The sequence below is a fragment of the Orcinus orca genome, chromosome 6, assembly GCF_937001465.1.
Source record: "Orcinus orca chromosome 6, mOrcOrc1.1, whole genome shotgun sequence".
NCBI lineage: Eukaryota > Metazoa > Chordata > Mammalia > Artiodactyla > Delphinidae > Orcinus > Orcinus orca.
Window position 1 is genome coordinate 109,376,880 of NC_064564.1, and position 14,720 is coordinate 109,391,599.

General features: G+C 36.8%; 1 protein-coding gene across 6 annotated transcripts in view; it reads right to left on the reverse strand.

The window, feature by feature from the left end:
- DENND1A (DENN domain containing 1A) overlaps positions 1 to 14,720 on the reverse strand; it is a 541,841-nt gene that overhangs the window by 304,752 nt on the left and 222,369 nt on the right. The window contains exon 1 of one of the 6 annotated variants that reach the window (XM_049711434.1): positions 5,893 to 6,118. The exons of the other annotated variants lie outside the window; for them this stretch is intronic. The gene's annotated coding sequence lies outside the window, so the exon portion shown is untranslated. Of the gene's footprint in view, positions 1 to 5,892; positions 6,119 to 14,720 lie in introns of those variants that run through there. 6 annotated transcript variants of the gene reach the window in all.

The window sequence follows — 14,720 nt, forward strand, 5'->3', positions numbered from 1 at the left end:
TAGTTAGTTCCAAATATTTCGTTAGATCCGTTCCCCTGCAGATATGTATTCCTACAGAAATGCCTGACCTGGCCTGGTGCTTATTTGGCCTCGGCCTTCATCAACCAAAAGGACAGCTCTGCAGTTTGTACACTGTTTCGCCCTGCGTGCTATGTTGGAAACCACACTGGCTTTGAAAATATTTCATTAGATGAGGATGGATAAACTATATGAAGGATTGGCAGGGGAAAAGAAGTTCAGATGTCTGAAATGCAGACAATGATTTTTACACAATGATATCTACCTCAGAGCTACTTATGACAGCAAAAAAATGTAAAGAGCTTAAAAAGTAGCAGTGTGTTTTTCTTAGGGACTGGAATAAAAGACATGTGATTATAAAACCAAGCTTCACACATTAGAGATATGCAAGTTACTTAAAAACCCTTGGTTTCCTTTTCTTTAAAATGGAACTAACTGCCGGAAATAGTTGTCATAAGGATTCAACAGTATAATTCATGTGACGCGCTCAGCACAGTTTCCACACGGAAAGTAATCAATAAATGGCAACTACTATTACCATAATTATTAATTCCAACAGTAAAGATAATGAGATTAAGTATGGGCCTCCTTTGCGATTTAGTTTTATGTGGCCATTAAAATGTCCTTCAGGGAGAAAATTTTAATGTTACAAAAATATGTAAAAAGAATATCAAATAAAAACTGTATATGATCTCAAATATGTAAATTTTAGAATATGTGGAGGAAGGGGCAAGTTAGGCATAGAGGATTAAGAGGTACAAACTACTATGTATAAAATAAATAACAAACAAGGATGTATTGTACAACACAGGAATATAGCCAATATCTTATAATAACTTTAAATGGAGAATAATCTATATAAATATTGAATCACTATGTTGTACAACCTGAAACGAATATATTATAAATCAACTATTACGTCACTTAAAATTTACTAGTAGCCACATAAAAGAAAGTGGAAAAAAATTTATTATGTCCATATGCATTATATGCATATTGCATATATTATTAGTAAAAGACTAAAAGGAAATGCACCACAATTTCTACTTTTGGATGGTGGAATTAAAGATATTTTCTTCTTCTGTACTGAAAAACACATTCATTCAAAAGTCAGCTGCGTTTTTTTCCTGTGGATATCCAACTGTTCCATCAACATTTTTTCCTAATAGACGATCCTACCCCATCCCTTTCAATCATCCTGGCACCTTCATTAAAAAAAAAAAAAAATCAATTGATTCTCTATTCTGTTCCATCGGTCTATACATCTATCCTTGTGCCAATACCACAATGTCTACTATTGATTACTATAGCTTTACAATAAGACTTGAAATCAGGCAATATCGTTCTTCCAAACTTACTCTATTTTTTCAAACTTATTTTGGCTAAGTCCTTTGCCATATGAATTTCCAAACAAATTTTAAAATCCAGCTTGTCAAATTCTATTTAAAAAGCCTAGTGGTATTGCACTGACCCTGTAGATCAATTTGGGGGAACTGACATCTACACCATTAACGGTCTTCCACAGAAACAGAATCAATAGAACATATATAAATAAAGACATTTATTTTAAGGAATTGGTTCAAGCAAGTCAAAAATATGCTGGGCAAGTCGGCAAGCTAGAAACTGAGGCAGGATTTCTTTTTTTTTAATTAATTAATTTATTTATTTATTTTTGGCTGTATTGGGTCTTAATTGCTGCACAAGGGCTTTCTCTAGTTGCAGCGAGTGGGGGCTACTCTTCACTGCAGTGTGTGGGCTTCTCATTGTGGTGGCTTCTCTTGTTGCGGAGCGCGGGCTCAGCAGTTGTGGCTCGCAGGCTCTAGAGCACAGGCTCAGTAGTTGTGGTGCATGGGCTTAGCTGCTCCGCGGCATGTGGGATCTTTCTGGACTAGGGAGCGAACCCATGTCCCCTGCATTGGCAGGCAGATTCTTAACCAATGTGCCACCAGGGAAGTCCCTCAGGCAGGATTTCTCTTACAATTGTGAGGCAGAATTCGTTCTTCTTTGGGAAACCTGTTTTTGGCTCTTAGGCCTTCAACTGATTGGTTGAAGCCCACCCACATTCTGGAGGGTTTTCTCCTTTATTTAAAGTCAACTGATTATAAACATTAATCACAGCGTCATCTATACTAGTATTAGACCAAACAACTGGGCACCAGAGCCTAGCCAAATTAGGCATCACAACATCCTGACAACAGTGAGTCTTTGAATCCAGGAGCATGGTTTATCTCTTTACTTATTTAGATCTTCTTTTAACATATCTCAGCAATGTTTTATACTTTTTGGTGTCCAGGTCATGAAAATATTTTGTTCAGTTTACCCCTAAGTATTTACTATTTTGATGTTATTATAAAAGCACTGTTTTATTAATTATAATTTATAATTTTAATACCAATTTCCTTAACTCACATCATATACAAAATTAATAGAAATGGATCAAAGACCTAAATATGAGATAAATCTATAAAGTGTCTAGAAGAAAATATAGGAGAAAATCTTTGTGCTCTTGTATTATGCAAAGATTTCACAGGACACAAAAAGCATGAACCATAAAAGAAAAAAAATCAATAAACTGGACTTTGAAATTAAAACCTTATGATACGTGAAAGATGCTGTTAAGAAAATGAAAGGGCAAGCCACAGACTGGAGAAATATTTGCAAAGCACATATCTAATAAAAGACTTATAGCCAGAACATATTAAAAAAAAAACTATCCTAGTTCAGTAATCATAAGGCAAAGAACCCAATCTTAAAAATGATCAACAGATTTAAACAGATGCTTTACCAAAGATGATATGCAATATCTTCTAGTAAATAAGCACATGAAAAGACTTTCAACATAATAAGTCATCAGGGAAATGCAAATTAAAGCCACAATGAGATACTGCCATAATTCAGTAGGAAGACTAAAATGAAAAAGACTGACAGTATCAACAGTTGGTGAGGAAGAGGAGTAATTGAAACTCTTGTATATTGTTGGAAAACAATTCTGCAGTTTCCTATAAAGTTATCATACCATAACACCCAGAAAAATCATATGTCCGTACAAAAACTTAAACGTGAATGTTTCCATCAGTCTTATTCACAGCAACCAAAACCTGGAAACAACACAAATGTCTATCAAGAAGTAAATAAACTGGGATACATCCATACAACAGAATACTACTCAGCAATAAAAAAGAACAAACTACTCATAAATGTAACATGGATGAACCACAAAATGTTACGCTGAGCAAAAGAAGCTAGACCTGAAAGAGAACATAATGTATGATTCCATTTATGTGAAATTCTAGGAAAGACTAAGCAAATCTATAGTGAAGGAAAACAGATCTGTGGTTGCATAGGGTTGCTGGGGGTGACTAAAAGGGGAACAAGGAACTTCTGAGGGAACAAAAATGTTGTATATCTTGACTATAGTCGTGGTTACACATTTGTATACATTTGTCAAACTCGCTAAAGTATACACTTAAAACTGGTAAGAGAGAGAGAGAAAGAGCGTGTGTGTGTGTGTGTGTGTGTGTGTGTGTGTTTACATTTCTTTAGATCTTCCATTTTGGCATATGGAGATATTTTGAAAAACCCTCCCAATCAATATAATTGAAATCACAGATTATATATTTATACAGACACAGTACAGACACACACACACACACACACACACACAAACTTTAAACACACTGCTAATCTGGCAAAAAGTAAAGGCTCCAGAGAGCAAAATAAATGAAATGGAAACTCGAACTCAGAGACGAAAATTAGCAACAAAGTTGGCTTTTACCCTGAAGCTCTTTGCCAAACTATGGGCACTTTGAGCTCCCAAATAATACAGATAGAAGGCAGAATTGAAAGGAGGTAAAGCCTAGAAACCTCCTAAGGACACTACAACCTAAAGCTTGTGGACTACATCTTTAGTGGAAGGGTAAAAAAATTTGAATGCATTCTGCCAGTAGAGAATTTTTCATTCTTGATGCTCTCACAGGGTGGAAGGCAAGCATCTCCACTGATGGGCTTCCCTGGTGGTGCAGTGGTTGAGAGTCCGCCTGCCGATGCAGGGGACACGGGTTCATGCCCTGGTCCGGGAAGATCCCACATGCCGCAGAGCGGCTGGGCCTGTGAGCCATGGCCACTGAGCCTGCGCGTCCGGAGCCTGTGCTCCACAACAGGAGAGGCCACAACAGTGAGAGGCCCGCGTACCACAAAAAAAAAAAAAAAAAAAAAAAAAACTCCACTGACAGTTTCTAACTACAAGTATGCTCTCACATAGATCTGCAATCCAAATTTACCTACAAAGTCGGACAAAATGGCAAACAGATAATATATAGAGCACCGTAATCATTAGGACTCCTAGGTGACAGCCAGAAGAGAGGGACTAAAATTTAACCAAGGCCTCAAAAAATAAACCCTCCAAATATGCTTTATGAATAACTAAAATAATCAGGTACAGAATATAAAAAAGTGTTTAATGTGTTAAAAAACTAAAGAAAGAATGGAAATGAGTAGAAAATAGAAGACTATGAACAGCCATGTAGATTTATAAAAGAATGAAATGGAACTTCACAAAATGAAAAGATTAGATACAAGTAAAGGTAGAATTAGTGAACTGAAAAATAAACCCAGATACACTACCCATAACATGGTTTAAATAGACAAATAGAAGAAAAAAATAAGAAAAAAGATAAACAACATGAAAGAGAGTGAAAAAGTTGAACACATTCTAATCAGATTTCCAGAAGGATATAATAAAAAGAACGGAGAAGAAGCAATAGTTAAAGAAATAATGGCTGAGAACATTCCAGAATTGGTATTCCATAACTGCTGATCCAGAAATCCCAAGCAAGACAAAAGAAATCCATACCAGAGGCAAAGCACTGTGAAAATGCAGAATTCCAAATAAAAACAGCATGAGAAGGCTTCCCTTGTGGCGCAGTAGTTGACAGCCCGCCTGCCGATGCAGGGGACACAGGTTCGTGCCCCAGTCCAGGAAGATCCCACATGCCACGGAGCAGCTAGGCCCATGAGCCATGGCTGCTGAGCCTGCGCGTCCGGAGCCTGTGCTCCGCAATGGAAGAGGCCACAGCAGTGAGCGGCCCACGTATCACAAAAAAAAAAAAAAAAAAAACAGCATGAGAGAATAAGTGATTTCATTTAAGAACACAATTAGATATAACATTTGTGGCAAGTAAATTAAACAAACAAGTAAAAGCAAATTAGAAACACCAATGGACCTCCATAATCTAATAAAGAATAATATTTAAGACCCATCTTACTGGAAAAATGTTAAAATACTTCCTTTAAAATCAGGCACAATAAAAGGATATTCACTATCTGTTTCTCCTCAACAATGCCCTGGAGATACAGGGCACCACAACTGAACATGAAAATAAAATAAAGGGTATAAAGAATCGAAAGGAAAAAAAAGACAAAACAGTCATTTATAAGTTACACGATTTTCTATCAGAAAACCAAAAGAAACTATAATAAATTACTAGAATTAATTAGGTAGCTGGGCAAAAAGATCAATATTCAAAAATCAATTGAATTTCTAAACAACAGAAGACGCCACTTATAAAAGCTATTAAAAAAAGTTCTTAGGGGAAAAATGATACAAAGATATGCAGGATCATTATGGAAGTTTTTTTTTTTTTTTTTTTGGTGTGCCGTGCAGCTTGCAGGATCTTAGTTCCCCAACCAGGGATGGAACCCGGGCCACAGCAGTCAAAGCACCAAGTCCTAACCACTGGACTGCCAGGGTAGTCCCAAGAAACTTTTAAATGTTACTAAACGATATTAAAATAAGACCTAAAGAATCTTACATCATGTTCAAAAATTGGGTAGGAAGACTCAATTACGAACAATGTCAATTCACCTCAGACTTACCTCTGTATTCAATGAAAAGTCCAATCAAAATATCACTGTGGGGCTTCCCTGGTGGCGCAGTGGTTGAGAGTCCACCTGCCGAGGCAGGGGACACGTGTTCGTGCCCCGGTCCGGGAGGATCCCGCGTGCCGCGGAGCGGCTGGGCCCGTGAGCAGTGGCTGCTGGGCCTGCGCGTCCGGAGCCCGTGCCCCGCAGCAGGAGAGGCCACAGCAGTGAGAGGCCCACGTACCACAAAAAAAAAAAAAAAAAAAAAAATCACTGTGATTTTTTATGAAACTTGATAGTATCAGTCTAAAATTTACAAAGAAGAATACAGGAACAAGAAAACCAGGATATTTTTTGAGAAAAGTGAGGAAACTTTCCTGACAGGTATTAGTTAAGACTATCATAATCAACACAGCAAGTTATTGGCACAAGGATAGACAAATTAACTAATAAAACAGAATGAAAAGCCGGAAATAAGACCATGCATGTAGGAAAACTTGACCTATGACAGGGCACTGCAAATCACTAGGGGAAAGACGGGATATTCAAGACATGTTACAGGGAAAATTGGATATCCAAACTGCGCACACGGTGGGGAGAAGAAAATGGATCCCAACTGTACAGTATCCGTAAAAAGCAATTCCAGGCGATTAAAGGTTTAAAAGTGAAAGGAAGAAATGTCAAACTTTTGGAAGAAAAATAACTCTGATAACAACAAAGAACAAAGACATTATAAAAATACATATAACCTAATATCTCTCATGAACACAGACACAAAAATTCTAAATCAAATATTAGCCAACCAAGACAAGTAATATATAAAAAGAACAAAATATAGTTATCAATTGGACTGGTAGAACATTAAAAAATCAATGATAAGTTACCATTTTAAAGAATAAAGGAAAAAAGAGATGTTTATAGCAACAGATACAGAATAAACAACAAAACTCAACATCCATTCATGACAGAAACCATCAGTAAACTAGGAATAGAAGGAAACCTCCTCAATTTAATGGCATCTCTAAAATAATCTACAGCTCTTACTTGATGGTAAAACACTGTTCCCCCCTAAGACTGAGAACAAGACAAAGATATTCTCTCTTACCACTTCTGTTTAACATTCCACATGGCACTGGAGGTCCTAGCCAGTGTAATAAAGAAAGATATAGAAATGGAAGACATAAAAATCCAACAGGAAGAAGTAAAACTGTCGCTATATGTAGATGACATGATTGTTTACTTTACCTAGAGAATCTATAAAAGAACTATAAGAACTAATAACTGAAATTAGCAAGGTCAAAGGATATAAGAATACAGGATACGGGCTCAATATACAAAGAGTCAATTGTGTATTATATACAGCAACTGGCAAATACAATAAAATAAACAATTCTATTTGTAGCATTGTAATAAAAACATAAAATACATAGGAATAAGTGTAACAAAAGACAAGCAAGCCCTTTAAACTGAAAAATAAAAACACTGCTGACAGAAAGTAAAGACATAAATAAATAGAAAGATATGCCATGTTCAAGGATTAAAAGATTCAATACTGTTATAATGTTTTCTCTCTAAATTGGGCTACAGATTCAACACATTTCCAATCAAAATCCCACCAGATGTTTTTATAGAAACTGGCAAGCTGATTCTATAACATACATGGAAATGCAAAGGATCTAAAATACCTAAAGCAATCTAGAAAAAGACCACAAAAGTTGGAGCATATTTACTACCAATCTTTAATATTCACGTTAAAGGTATAATAATAATCAAGATTCACAGGAAGATAGACAAGATGAAAAGGCAAAGGGCTATGTACCAGATGAAGGAAAAAGATAAAACACCTAAACAACAACTAAACGAAGTGGAGATAGGCAACCTTCCAGAAAAATAATTCAGAATAATGGTAGTGAAGATGATCCAGGATCTCAGAAAAACAATGGAGGCTAAGATCGAGAAGATGCAAGAAATGTTTAACAAAGACCTAGAAGAATTAAAGAGTAAACAAACAAAGATGGACAATACAATAACTGAAATGAAAACTACACTAGAAGGAATCAATAGCAGAATAACTGAGGCAGAAGAATGGATAAGTGACCTGGAAGACAGAAAGGTGGAATTCACTGCCGTGGAACAGAATAAAGAAAATGAAAAGAAATGAAGACAGTCTAAGAGACCTCTGGGACAACATTAAACGCAACAACATTCACATTATAGTGGTCCCAGAAGGAGAAGAGAGAGAGAAAGTACCCAAGAAAATATTTGAAGAGATTATAGTTGAAAACTTCCCTAACATGGGAAAGGAAATAGCCACCCAAGTCCAGGAAGAGCAGAGAGTCCCATACAGAATAAACCCAAGGAGAAACACTCCGAGACACACAGTAATCAAATTGGCAAAAATTAAAGACAAAGAAAAATTATTGAAAGCAGCAAGGGAAAAACGACAAATAACATAGAAGGGAACTCCCATAAGGTTAACAGCTGATTTCTCAGCAGAAACTCTACAAGCCAGAAGGGAGTGGCATGATATATTTAAAGTGATGAAAGGGAAGAAGCTACAACCAAGATTACTCTACCCGGCAAGGATCTCATTCAGATTCCATGGAGAAATCAAAAGCTTTACAAACAAGAAAAAGCTAAGAGAATTCAGCACCACCAAACTAGCTCTACAACAAATGCTAAAGGAACTTCTCTAAGTGGGAAGCACAAAAGAAGAAAAGGACCTACAAAAACAAACCCAAAACAATTAAGAAAAAGGTCATAGGAACATACATATCAATAATTACCTTAAACATGATGGATTAAATGCTCCAACCAAAAGACACAGGCTTGCTGAATGGATACAAAAACGAGACCCATATATATGCTGTCTACAAGGGACCCACTTCAGACCAAGGGACACATACAGACTGAAAGTGAGGGGATGGAAAAAGGTACTCCATGCAAATGGAAATCAAAAGAAAGCTGGAGTAGCAATACTCATATCAGATATAATAGACTTTAAAATAAAGACTGTTATGAGAGACAAGGAAGGACACTACATAATGATCAAGGGATCAATCCAAGAAGAAGATATAACAATTATTAATATATATGCACCCAACATAGGAGCACCTCAAGACATAAGGCAAATGCTAACAGCCATAAAAGGGGAAATTGACAGTAACACAGTAATAGTGGGGCACTTTAACACCTCACTAGCACCAATGGACAGATCATCCAAACAGAAAATTTAGAAGGAAACACAACCTTTAAATGACACAACAGACCAGATAGATTTAATTGATATTTATAGGACATTCCATCCAAAAACAGCAGATTACACTTTCTTCTCAAGTGCGCATGGAACGTCCTCCAGGATAGAGCACATCTTGCATCACAAATCAAGCCTCAGTAAATTTAAGAAAATTGAAATAATATCAAGCATCTTTTTTGAGCAAAACACTATGAGATTAGAAGTGAATTACAAGGAAAAAAACGTAAAAAACACAAACACATGGAGGCTAAACAATACGTTACTAAATAACCAAGAGATCACTGAAGAAATCAAAGAGGAAATCAAAAAATACCTAAAGAAAAAACTTAATGAAAACACGACGATACAAAACCTATGAGATGCAGCAAAATCAGTTCTAAGAGGGAAGTTTATAGCTATACAAGTCTACCACAAGAAACAAGAAAAATCTCAAGTAAACAATCTAACTTTACATCTAAAGGAACTAGAGAAAGAAGAACAAACAAAACCCGAAGTTAGCAGAAGGAAAGAAATCATAAAGATCAGAGCAGAAATAAATGAAATAGAAACAAAGAAAACAATAGCAAAGCTCAAAACTAAAAGCAGGTTCTTTGAGAAGATAAACAAAATTGATAAACCATTAGCCAGACTCATCAAGAAAAAGAGAGGACTCAAATCAATAAAATTAAAAATGAAAAAGGAGAAGTTACAACAGACACCACAGAAATACAAAGCATCCTAAGAGACTACTGCAAGCAACTCTATGCCAATAAAATGGACAACCTGGAAGAAATGGACAAATTCTTATAAAGGTATAACCTTCCAAGACTGAACCAGGAAGAAATAGAAAATATGAACAAACCAATCATAAGTAAAGAAATTGAAACTGTGATTAAAAATCTTCCAACAAACAAAAGTCCAGGACCAGATGGCTTCACAGGTGAATTCTATCAAACATTTACAGAAGAGCTAACACCCATCCTTCTCAAACTCTTGCAAAAAATTGCAGAGGAAGCAACACTCCCAAACTCATTCTATGAGACCACCATCACCCTGATACCAAAACCAGACAAAGATATTACAAAAAAAGAAAATTACAGACCAATATCACTGATGAATATAAATGCAAAAATCCTCAACAAAATATTAGCAAACAGAATCCAACAACACATTCAAAGGATCATACACCATGATCAAGTTGGATTTATCCCACGGATGCAAGGATCTTCAATATATGCAAATCAATCAATGTGATACACCATATTAACAAATTAAAGAATAAAAACCATATGATCATCTCAATAGATGCACGAAAAGCTTTTGACAAAATTCAACGCCCATTTATGATAAAAACTCTCCAGAAAGTGGGCATAGAGGGAACTTTCCTCAACATAATAAAGGCCATATATGACAAACCCACAGCAAACATCATTCTCAATGGTGAAAAACTGAAAGCATTTCCTCTAAGATCAGGAAAAAGACAAAGATGTCCACTCTCACCACTAGTATTCAACATAGTTTTGCAAGTCCTAGCCACAGCAATCAGAGAAGAAAAAGTAATAAAAGGAATACAAATTGGAAAAGAAGAAGTAAAACTGTCACTGTTTGCAGATGACATGATACTATACATAGAGAATCCTAAAGATGCCACCAGAAAACTACTAGAGCTAATCAATGAATTTGGTAAAGTTGCAGGATACAAAATTAATGCACAGAAATCTCTTGCATTCCTATATACTAATGATGAAAAATGTGAAAGAGAAATTAAGGAAACACTCCCATTTACCATTGCAATAAAAAGAATAAAATACCTAGGAACAAACCTACCTAGGGAGACAAAAGACCTGTATGCAGAAAACTATAAGACACTGCTGAAAGAAATGAAAGATGATATCAACAGATGGACAGATATACCATGTTCTTGGACTGGAAGAATCAATATTGTGAAAATGACTATACTACCCAAAGCAATCTACAGATTCAATGCAATCCCTATCAAATTACCAATGGCATTTTTTATGGAACTAGAACAAAAAATTTTTTTAATTTGTATGGAGATACAAAAGACCCCAAATAGCGAAAGCAGTCTTGAGGGGAAAAAGCGGAGTTGGAGGAATCAGACTCCATGACTTCAGATATACTACAAAGACAATATAGTACTGGCACAAAAACAGAAGTATAGGTCAATGGAACAGGATAGAAAGCCCAGAGATAAACTCACGCACCTAGTCAACTAATGTATGACAAAGGAGGCAAGGATATACAATGGAGAAAAGACAGTCTCTTCAATAAGTGGTGCTGGGAAAACTGGACAGCTACATGTAAAAGAATGAAATTAGAACACTCCCTAACACCATACACAAAAGTAAACTCAAAATGGATTAGAAGCCTAAATGTAAGACTGGACACTATAAAACTCTTGGAGGAAAACATAGGAAGAACACTCTTTGACATAAATCACAGCAAGATCATTTTTGATCCACCTCCTAGAGTAATGGAAATAAAAACAAAAATAAACAAATGGGACCTAATGAAACTTCAAAGCTTTTGCACAGCAAAGGAAACCATAATCAAGATGAAAGGACAAGCTTCAGAACGGGAGAAAATATGTGCAAACGAATCAACGGACAAAGGATTAACCTCCAAAATATATAAATAGCTCATGCAGCTCAGTATTAAAAAACCAAACAACCCAATCCAAAAATGGGCAGAAGACCTAATTAGACATTTCTCCAAAGAAGACATGCCGATGGCCAAGAAGCACATGAAAAGCTGCTCAACATCACTAATTATTAGAGAAATGCAAATCAAAACTACAATGAGGTATCACCTCACACCAGTTAGAATGGCCATCATCAGAAAATCTACAAACAACAAATGCTGGAGAGGGTGTGGAGAAAAGGGAACTCTCTTGCACTGTTGGTGGGAATGGAAATTGATACAGCCACTATGGAGAACAGTATGGAGGTTCCTTAAAAAACTAAAAATAGAGTTTCCATATGACCCAGCAATCCCACTACTGGGCATATACCCAGAGAAAACCATAATTCAAAAAGACACATGCACCCCGTTGTTCACTGCAGCACTATTTACAATAGCCAGGTCACGGAATCAACCTAAATGCCCACTGACAGACTAATGGATAAAGAAGATGTGGTACAAGGGGACTTCCCTGGTGGCGCTGTGGTTAAGACTCTGCACTCCCAATGCCAGAGGCCTGGGTTCGATCCCTGGTCAGGGAACTAGATCCCACATGCATGCCGCAACCAAGAGTTCGCATGCTGCAACTAAGAGTTCGCATGCCACAACTAAAGGAGCCCACTAGCCGCAAATGAGCCCGCCTGCTGCAACTGAGACCTGGCGCAACCAAATAAATAAATAAATAAATATTTAAAAAAAAAGATGTGGTACATATATACAATGGAATATTACTCAGCCATAAAAAGGAACAAAATTGGGTCGTTTGTAGAGAAGTGGATGGATCTAGAGACCATCATATAGTGAAGTAAGTCAGAAAGAGAAAAACAAATATCGTATATTAACACATATATGTGGAACCTAGAAAAATGGTACAGATGAACCAGTTTGCAGGGCAGAAATAGAGACACAGATGTAGAGAAGAAGCGTATGGAAACCAAGGCGGGAAAGCGGCGGTGGGGTGGGTGTGGTGGGGTGATGAATTGGGCGATTGGGATTGACATGTATACACTAATATGTATGAAATGGATAACTATTAAGAACCTGCTGTATAATAAAATAAAGTTCAAAAAACAGCTATAATAATCAGGACAGCATGGCATAAGGATAAATAAATATATCAATGGCATAGAATAGATTCATACTTAACACAATCACTACAAAGGCTCCGAAGTAATCCAACAGGGGAAAGAAAGTCTTCACAATGAATGGTGCTAAAATGACTGGATAACCACGTGGGAAAAAAATGAACATTGACCCCATACCTTGCGCCATGTACAAAAGTGAATTGCATATAGACCACAGACTTAAATGTAAAATGTAAAATTATAAAGTTTCTAGATGAAAACATAAAAGAACATATGTTCTAAATGAGAACATAAGAAAAAACATAGGAAGATGACTTGAGGGTAAGCAAAAGTTTCTTAGGACAGTGAAAGCATTAAGCATAAAAGGAAAATATTGATAAGTAAACTTCATCCACATAAAGAACTTCTGCTCCCCAAAAGGCAGTATTAAGAAAACAGGCAAGGGACTTCCCTGGTGGTCCAGTGGTTAAGAATCCACCTTTCAATGCAGAGGATGTAGGTTTGATCCCTGGTCAGGGAACTAAGATCCCACATGCCACAGGTCAACTAAACCCGTGCGCCGCTACTACTGAGCCTGCGCACCACAACTAGAGAGCCCACATACCGTAACTACAGAGCCTGCACGCCACAACTAAAGAAAAGCCCACATGCCACAGCTAAAACCCAACACAGCCAACAAAGAGATAGATAGATAGATAAATATGTTTTTTTAAAAAAAGAAAGAAAATAGGCAAGCTCTAGAATGGGAGAAAATATTTGCAAGACATATATCTGACAAAGGATCAGTATCATTAAATATATAAAGAATTGCTACAACTCAAAAAAACAAATCAAAGATTTAAATATTTTCTTCATGTGCCAATAAACACATTAAAAAATGCTCATTAGGACTTCCCTGGTGGCACAATGGTTAAGAATCTGCCTGCCCTCTCCCATCCAAGTACTAACCAGGCCTGACCCTGCTTAGCTCCGAGCAGAAACTAACACACTATTGTAAAGCAATTATACTCCAATAAAGATGTTAAAAAAAAAAAAAAAAAAGAATCCGCCTGCCAATGCAGGGGGCACAGGTTCGAGTCCTGGCCCGGGAAGATCCCACATGCGTGGAGCAGCTAAGTCCGTGTGCCACAACTACTGAGCCTGCACTCTAGAGCCCACGAGCTACAACTACTGAGCCAGCATGCCACAACTACTGAAGCCTGCGTGCCTAAAGCCCGTGCTCCGCAACAAGAGAAGCCACCACAATGAGAAGCCCGCGATCTACAACGAAGAGTAGCCCCTGCTCGCTGCAACTAGAGAAAGCCCACGTGCAGCAATGAAGACCCAACGCAGCCAAAAATGAAAATAAATTAATTAATTAATTTTAAAAACTGCTCATTAGTTACCAGGGAAATGCAAATTAAAACCACAATGAGCTACACCCACCAGAATGGCTAAAAATAAACAGACTGACAACATGAAATATTGGTGAAGATGTAGAACAACTGGACCTCTCATACGTAGTTGGTGACAGTGCAAAATGGCACAATCATTTAGGGAAAAGATCTGGCAACTTCTTATAAAACTAAATATACAACTATCTTATGATCCAGCATTTTTACTCCTGCATTTACCTAAGAGAATGAAAATTTGTGGTCACAGAAAGATTTGTACAAGAATGTTCATAGCAGCTTTGTTCATGATAGCCAAAAACTGGAACTGCCCAGCTGTCCATTAAATAGGAGAAAGGGTAAACAAACTGTGATATAATCATACAATGGATGGATATTCATCAACAAAAAGCAAAGAACTATTAATAAACCAACAACCTGCATAAATCTCAA